The following is an 8,945-nucleotide window of genomic DNA, read 5'->3' on the forward strand; positions in this document are numbered from 1 at the left end:
TCTCAAGTGCACATAGAACATTTTTCAGGACAGACACAAATTAAGTCCTCAGTACACTTTAAGAGATAAATGTCATACAAAATATCTTCTCCAACTACAACAGGATGAAGCTAGAAATAAGCAACATAAGAAATACTGGAAAGTTCACGAATTGTAGAAATTAAACAATATACTCTTAATTCACCAAAGAAGAACTCACAACGAATTTAGAAAATACTTAGAGATGAATGAAAACCTTACAGGACAAAAACTTACAGGACACAGTGGGAAATTATAGCTATGTATGCTTATACTAAAAAGCAAAAAAGATCTCGAATCAACAACCTAACTTTACAACTTAAGAACTAGAAAAAGAACAAACTAAGTTCAAAACTAAAATAAGATTCGGATAGAGATAAAATACAGAACAGAAAAATAAATAAAACTAAAATTTGGTTCTTTAAAAAGATTGGCAACATTGGCAAACGTTTAGTTAGACTAAGAAAAAATGGAAAAAATTTAAATTACTAAAATCAGAATGAAAGTTGGAGATAATTGCTACCAATTCTACATAAAGAGAAAGGATTATAAGAAAGCAATATGAAAATTATATGCCAACAAATCAGATAACCTAGTTGAAATGGACAATAAGCACATGAAAAGAAATAAAGAAAACAACTCCACTTATGATAGAATCAAAATGAATAAAATACTTAGATATTAACCAAGGAGATGAAAGACTTGTATGAGGAAAACTATAAAACATTAATGAAAGAAATCAAAGAGGTCCATAAACGGAAAGCTGTTTCTTATCTATGGATTAGAAGACAACATTGTTAAAGAACTATGCCAAAGTGATGTACAGACTCAGTGTGAATCCCAGCAACATTTCTGCAGAAATGTAAGTATCTGTGATAAAGCTCATATGGAATCTTAAGAGACCCCAAATAGTCAAAATTATTTTTCCCTTAGAAAAGAACAAAGTTGGAAGATTCACACTTCCTAATTTGAAAACTTACTATAAAGCTTTGGTAATAAAAATAAGGTAGTACTGATATAAAGACAGACCTATAGATCAATGGAAAAGAATAAAAATCTCCAAAATAAATCCTTTCATATATGACCAAAGTATATACTTTTATATATTTTTCACAATGAAGAGATCATTCAGGAAGTAAAAGATAATCTGGACCCTTGCCTAATATTATGTACAAAAATTAAAATGGATTGAAGATCTAAACACAAGAACTAAATCTACAAAACTCATAGAAAGAAACAAAGAACAAAAGGTTATGGTATCAGGATTGGCAATAAATTCTTAGATATGACACCAAAGTCACTTGGCAACAAAAGAAAAGAAAATAGATAAATTAGACTACTTTAAAATAAGTTAGAATCTATCAAAGAACACTAACAATGGAGTTAAAATACAACTTAATGAATAAGAAAAATATTTGCAAATCATGTATTTAAGGGGTTAATATATCCATAATATATAAGAAATTTCTTGAACTCAATAGCAAAAAATAAATAACCCTACTCAAAAATGGGTAAAGAACTTGAATAGCCATTTCTTTAAACATATGGATGGCCAAAAAGTATATGAAAAGACACTGAACATCACTAATCATTAGGTAAATTCAAATCAAAATCACACTGAGATACGACCTGACATCCATTCGTATGACTACCATTACAAAAAAAACTCCAAAACCCTGAAAATAAAAGTGTTAGTGAGGGATGTGAAGAGATTGGGACCTTTGTGTGCTATTGGTGGGGATGGGAAATGGCATAGCTGCCATGGAAAGCAGCATGGAAGTTCCTCAAAGAATTAAAATTAGAACCACTGTCTGATCCAGCAAGTCCATGTCTGAGTATTTACCCAGAAGAATCAAAATAAGATCTCAGAGGGGTATTTGTGCACCCTTGTTTATAGAAGCACTATTAACAATAGCTAACATGTGGAAGCAGCCCATGTGTCTATTGACAGAGGCATGGATAAACACAATGTGGTACACACATACATTGGACTAGTATTCAGCCATAAAAGGGAAAGAAATTCTGACATAAGCTACAACATGGGTAAACCTTGGGAACATTATGCAAAATGAATTAGGCCAGTCACAAAAAGAAAGACATACACTGTATGATTTCACTTTTTATGAAGTACTTAAAATAGATAAAATTATAGAGACAGAAAATAGAATGATGATTGCTAGTGTCTTGAGGGATGGCGGGATGGGGAATTATTGTTTAATAGGCATAGAGTTTCCATTCTGCAAGATGAAAAGAGTTCTGGAGATAAGAGTATCATTTCCTCATTAGAATGAGTGTGAATTATTGACAAGAATATCCTGAAGTTGATGCTGTATTCTTATTGCATCTTCTCAGATGGTGCAGAATTTTAATTTGTCCAACTACTGATAATATTCACTTTGATTTGATTAAGGTGGTACTTGCCAGGATTCTTGGGCTGTAAAATTGGCCCATTCTCATTTCTATTAAATAAGTGTTTTATAGGAAGATAATTTGAAACTATGTCATATCTCACTTCTCACCAAACTGTAAGCATATTTTATTTGTTTAGTAATTAGGATTTATTTTTATTCAATGAGTCATAATCTGTTGCTGTCATTATTTCTTTTAATGCTCAACTTATCCTCTACTTGGTTGGTGGGAAGCCATCCAAGCTGGTTTCTGTGTCCTTTTGCTACATCTCCATCGTTCTCTGAGCATTGGCTTGCTTTCTGTCATGAGATATTCCACATTCCTTTACAACAATCCATGAACCTCTGGTTTGCTGCAATACACACCACTCCCTATTGCTCTCCCACAAATCCTGAAGGCAAATGTCAGTGGTTGTTATCGTCAAGCACTGCTTTGCCTTATAGGAGAGAGAGAAAAAGAGAAAGTTTTCATGGGTCTCCCAAAAATGAGAAAATAAAAGACAGAAAAGGCCCCTTGACTTTTCCTATACTTGGAACTACTTTACCCATTTCTACTCTTTATCTGATATCTGTAGACACTATAATTTGAGACTTTTAAGTAATTTAACATTCATTGAATCATTTTGGCTAAAAATATATGTTTGAAGATTATATTTGAATAGAAAAAGAAGTTGTAAGGAAAGGAGACATAAGAACGTAATTTTATATTTACTAAAAATATGAGTTGTGTATTTCTAGTCTTTATGATCCATCTTTCCTAACCCAAACAGAAACAACAAGAGCACTGAAATGTGTGAGGAATGTCCTCTGAGTAGGCAGAGGAGAGAGATGGAGGAAGGACTCACAAAGTAATTCTTGAGGTAAGCCTCAAAGGATGACTGGGATTATCTTCGGCAGAGAACTTTATTACTTCATGATGAAGTCTGAGAATAAATTCTGAAACTTTGACTTATGTTTTCTCACTTGAATCTTTTTTTCTTATTGCATTCATTACAGTTTTCAGCACTTAAACCCTCATACAGAACGGCAAGGATGACATGATCCAACAGTCCCATGTTATAGTGGGACAAATTTTGTGGATAAAACCTCATGGTGGGGTACCAGAGTCCTGGAGATGAAGCCATGAGTACTGTGGTTGGATCCTGGATCTGCCTTTTATTTCTTGTGTGACTTTGAGCAGGATAAAGCTTCTCTGAGACTGTCTCCTTATCAATAGATGGAAGTAATCCTTCTTGCTTGTGTGACATGACTGTTGTGCAACGTTTAAATGAGAGAAAGCATCTGAAAACACTAATCTGTGACACATTCCTCAAATGTGACATGTTATGCCAAGAATGTCCAGTACAGAGATGGACATACAGCAAATAGCTATTATTTTTAGAATAAAATTTTTATGTTAGAGTACTTGTACATGGAAAATTTGCAAAGATAGTACAGTGAATTCCCATACAGCATTCATTCATTTTTAATTTTTCCTAATGTTGTCATCTGAATGTTTCCATGGTAAATTTGTCCACACTAAGAAACCAACATTGGTACATTACTATTAACTAATCTCCAAATTTCACCAAACCAATTTCATCAGTTTTTCCACTAATACCATTTCTATGTGGGATAGCATGTCACATTTAGTCCTCATGTCTCCAAAATCTCCTCTACTCTGGGGCAGTTTCTCCATCAGTCTTTTTTCCCAGAGGGACAGGTTTGAGGAGTTCTGGCCAGGTATTTAGTAGAATGGTCCCAATCTGCATTGGTTGGATGTGGTTTGCCTGGGCGATGGGTTTTGGGGAAAAATACCACAAAGATGAAATATCCTTTGGTTACATCACATCAGGGATACTGGTGTTCACACGATTACTGGTGATGTTCACCTTGGTCACCTAGGTAAGGTAGTGTCTGCCAGGTTTCTCCATTATAAAATGATTATATTGCTTTTTCCCTAGTTTTTGTGAATCATTTAGTACAGCCAACCTTCAAGGGTGAGTAGTACAAGTTCCACTCTCTGGGCAGTGTGTGTGTGGGGGGGTGGAGATGGGGGCTACATATGTTATTTGGAAATCTTCTGTCAGAAAACTTTAGTATTTTCTAAACCATAGAATAGCAAAAGTAATATCGATTGGTATGGGGACATTTCTAATTTCTACTTAATTTTTGGTAAGAATGAGAATAACCTCTCGGACAACTAGCAAAAATAAGGTGGGAGATGAAGAGTCACTAAAGATTTAGAAAAAAACACCAAGGGCAGAATAAACCTCTCCAAGCCCCAAAGGGAAGCTTTAGCAATGTAGCAAACCATACTCTAGGAATACCAGTAGGTGTCGCTGTTGAGTCATAGCTGTTTAGTTTTTGGCTCACTGGGACTTTGCTTGAATAACAAGTTCTTGCTCTAGATTTTATATCCTTTATTTTAGTACATCACTGGAAGCCATTTTTTAATTTAAATAAGAAATATAACAATTACTCAGTTTATGAAACCTGATTAAGTTAAAATGGTATGTGTGGGTATGGGTTCTATATCAATTTAAAAGTCTGAAGACTATTATAGCAGAAACATGGGTACATATTTACTGTTCTGTTAGTAGACTTGTTTATGTGTTTGGCACTCAGACGTAGCTTTACTCTTGCATTTGTAAATATGGACATAAGATGAAGAAGTAGCAGGCCATTGACTTTTTTATATGCTAGTGTATTTTGTATTTGACCCACAAATTTAATATTCTTATTATTGATATAAATATATGAGGCCTATTTCACTTATGAGCAAATGTTATTAGTAAGACTTTTAGGACCACATTAATCTTAGTCTTCTCTATAGGACCCAAGGTGCTTTCACATCTGGACATTACTTGAGCTTACCACCTGGGCCTAAAATTACTACAATATTAAAATTTCTACAATATTTTAGGTGGATGCTAATCTTAAATTGGGCTGTTGAGATAGTTTCAGAGATAGGAAGGGAAAAAGAGAAAGGAAAATGTTCTTTTTGGAAGCTTCACACTCAGATTTCTTGAGCTCAGAGTAAATACTTATTTCTACCACTTCCCCCATGTTAAATTTTCACTAAAATATATCAGAGCAGCAAAGATCATTTCCACTGGGAAATTTTTACTGGTCATCATTTGTTTAACATAGCAGGCCTAATAATACATTAGGACATATTCTGATACTTCATGTGAAAAACTTGGTCAGAATTTGTGTTCTCTTTCAAAAGGAATTATAGAAAATAAATAGTGTGTTAAGTAATGCTACCTCTTACCTTCCTACTTACCTTTATTACACATCAATGCTTGTAATTCAACAATTCTGGAAGAACATCTAGACATAAAAAAAAAATGTAAAGAAAAACAAGCAGTGGGTTTAGGTTTATTATACTGTATTATATTTAAGGTCTTCATCTTTGCATGCTTCTGGCTGCCCAATCTTACTCTGAAATATATCTTAAAAAGGCACACAGACTTAGTGTAGATTTGAATGTACTGGATTGGTTTGTATTAAATGAATTCTATCATGGCAGAAGAGAAGTTCTGCAGAACCTGACTGGGGAAAAAATGTTTTAAAAGTGGATTCAATCAATACATTGAAAAGCTTGAAGTTAGATTGTTTCATCATTCTCCAGCATTGATTAGTACAATACAATCATTATTGTGGCTTTTTAAAAAATGAAAAGTGGTGTTATTTTTACCTAAATAATAGAAGAATAAGAAATGGGGGAAAAGTTAGTCAATTGCAAAATCAGGTATCCCTGCACCTGTATCTCTGCTGGGGTTTGTTGAACCTTCAAGAAGTTTTTCTCATATAGTTTTAGCTAGCATTCTATGACTAAGAATCTTTTGATACAAGCATGGCTGGCCACTGGTGATCACTTTATCAGTCTTTTCACACAAACTTTAAGAAAACCATTGATGTAGACTGAATGTATATATCCCCTCAAAATTCTTATTTTGAAAGCTAACCCTCAAAGATTGGTATTTGGTGGTGGGACCTTTGGAACATGATCAGGTCTGGAGGGCAATGCTCTCATAAATGGGTTAGGTGCCCTTAAAAAAGAGACACAGGGAGCTTCCTCTCTTACCTCTCCTGCCACATGGGGACATAGCAAGTAAAGATAAAAGAAGAGCTAGGGAGCCCTTCTCTTATGGCAGGAGAGGTTAACAGTGAAAAGATGGCTATGAACCAGGAAGCTGGTCCTCACCCGACACTGAGTTGGCATTAGTGGTGTACTTCCCACCCACCAAAACTATGAGAAAGAAATTTTTGTTGTTTGTAAGCAGCATGGTTTTTGGTATTATGTTGTAGCAGCCCAAATAGACTAAGACAACCATTACACTTTGTTGGGAAGAAAACAAAATGGTCAGATTACTCATTTTATGGTATTAGTTACCAGGGTCAAACAACAATTTGACAGCTAAATCAAGCCCAGAACTGGGTGTTCCTAACTTTTATCTCTGTGTTTAATCTCTCTGTGGAGCTCCTTTTTGTGCCTCCTTTTTCTGCTTCTTACACTCAAAAATGCAAGGTAGAGGACATCAATCAAGCATCAGATGTTTATTCTCTGGCTCCTCTGTTTAACCAGACTTGAAGTCTTCTCTGACTCAAGGAAATCAGGTTGTTCCTCTCTTCACTACCCCATAATTCTTGTCTGAACTATATCCAGGTGCAAATAAGATGATATTTTCAAATCAAAAGCAGGTGGCAAGTAAGACTCAATATTTTCACTGTAAGTATATTATTCATAATTTCTGATTGAGCATCATGACTATGATAGAATGATAGCCCACATATATAAAAGCAAAAGCACAAGAACAAGAAAAATAATGCAATTAAGTGTCAGGGAGTTCATAGCGAAGACAGAACATAGATTTCCCTTGGCTTCCTGCTATTTTCAATATATCTGTGCTAAACCAAACCTGTACCCATGTGTGTTGAGCCATGAGGGATGCTAATTCAATATTAACAGAAAAGTCAAAGTTAAGCTGAAATCTAGCATGTACTCTTACACCTAAAACAGCTCCTAAAGATCCTATCTCCTTTTTGCTGCACTTCTGCCACTAGGAGACTTTTGAAATCAAGAGAAATGCTTAACATTCCAGAAAAATCACATTCCAATCCAAGCACAATCATTAATTTAAGACTTTATCACTTACTTATATGAATGAAGGACTTAATCCATATCACGTCAGGTGAGTGATCAGATATTATGGTGAATAATTTCATTAGGCAAAAATACTGTCTAGCACAAATAGAAGTGATATCTGAGTCATTATTAGTTGTTCAAACCCAGATTCTGAATTTGAACTCAGGTCTTTGACTCCCCATGTGGGTTCTTTCCAATGCTGTACACCGTGCATTTGATTATCATGGTGAGAGCTCAGCTCTGACTCCTTTGGAAAAGATAGCTCTCCCTGAAAACATATTTTATATGTTCTTTCTTAAACCAGTGACTATGTGGGCTTTCTAGTTTAATAATATTTTGGCTTAAGGTGTCTCTCCAAGATGATATAAAATTCATGCTAAATAGAAGAAAAGCTGCTATTTTTAAGGAAGATTCCTTTGGAACATAGTCTAATAATATATTTTAAGCAAGTTTATGTTTTTAAAAAAAGCAGCCTGACATTTAGTCAGTTAATCTTTGAGGAAAGCACAAATCCACATCCCCTTAGCAAGAAAACTTTTTTCTCTAAAAAAGAATAGGGGAAGAAACCCTTAGAGTGCTGCTGTCTGTGATTACCAGAACAGTCAGACAAAGGGAAAAGCTGAAATATCCAAACAAAGAACAGAATGAAGATTTATGCTTCCAAGGGTAACCTTGGAGAAAGGTGCTAAGACACTCAGGAAATGTTAGGAGTGCTGGGAGGGGCAATTGAAAGAGGGCCTAGGAAGACTGACAGGCCCTCCCTGATGTGCAAAATGGCAGCAGACAGAATTTCCTAAGGAGAGAGAGCAGCCTGTGAAATTCCCTAGGGCAGGGGCTCCAGGATAAGGGGACCCAGAGTGCCATTTTGGGTGGATTGTCACGAAGTGCTAAAATGCAGCTCTTTTCCTTATCATCTTCTAAGCCTTTAGGAAAACTGCCATTTGGTGTTGTCTCTTCCTTCAAGACAAACAAGAAGGCTTCCCCTCCTTGGGTGTGAGAAATTTAGGGTGAGATGGAGCTAAGACCCACAGTTTAGTGAGAAGAGGCCTGGGTTCTCCAAGGAATAGGCAGAAATGTAGGAGCCTCATTCCATAGGGTTTGAGCTATTACAGAAGTGTTTGAGAGGTTTGACCTAAAGATAGACCTTTGAGGCCTATGAGTCCCAAAAATGTCAAGTTAATACAGGGAATTTTGGGTCTTCCTCCCTACCCCCTGCCTCCATTCTTCCTCCTTTCCACTCTAGTGTCTATCTGCTGACACTATAGGTGCTATAGACTACTCTTAACTCTACTTTTATTCATGTATCTTCTGCTTCTTGTCATCTTGCCCAATAGATTTTACCACACAGAGACATTGATCTTTCAAAGACATAATTAGCCAAATAG

Source organism: Castor canadensis, chromosome 10 (genome assembly GCF_047511655.1).
Source record: "Castor canadensis chromosome 10, mCasCan1.hap1v2, whole genome shotgun sequence".
Classification (NCBI taxonomy): domain Eukaryota; kingdom Metazoa; phylum Chordata; class Mammalia; order Rodentia; family Castoridae; genus Castor; species Castor canadensis.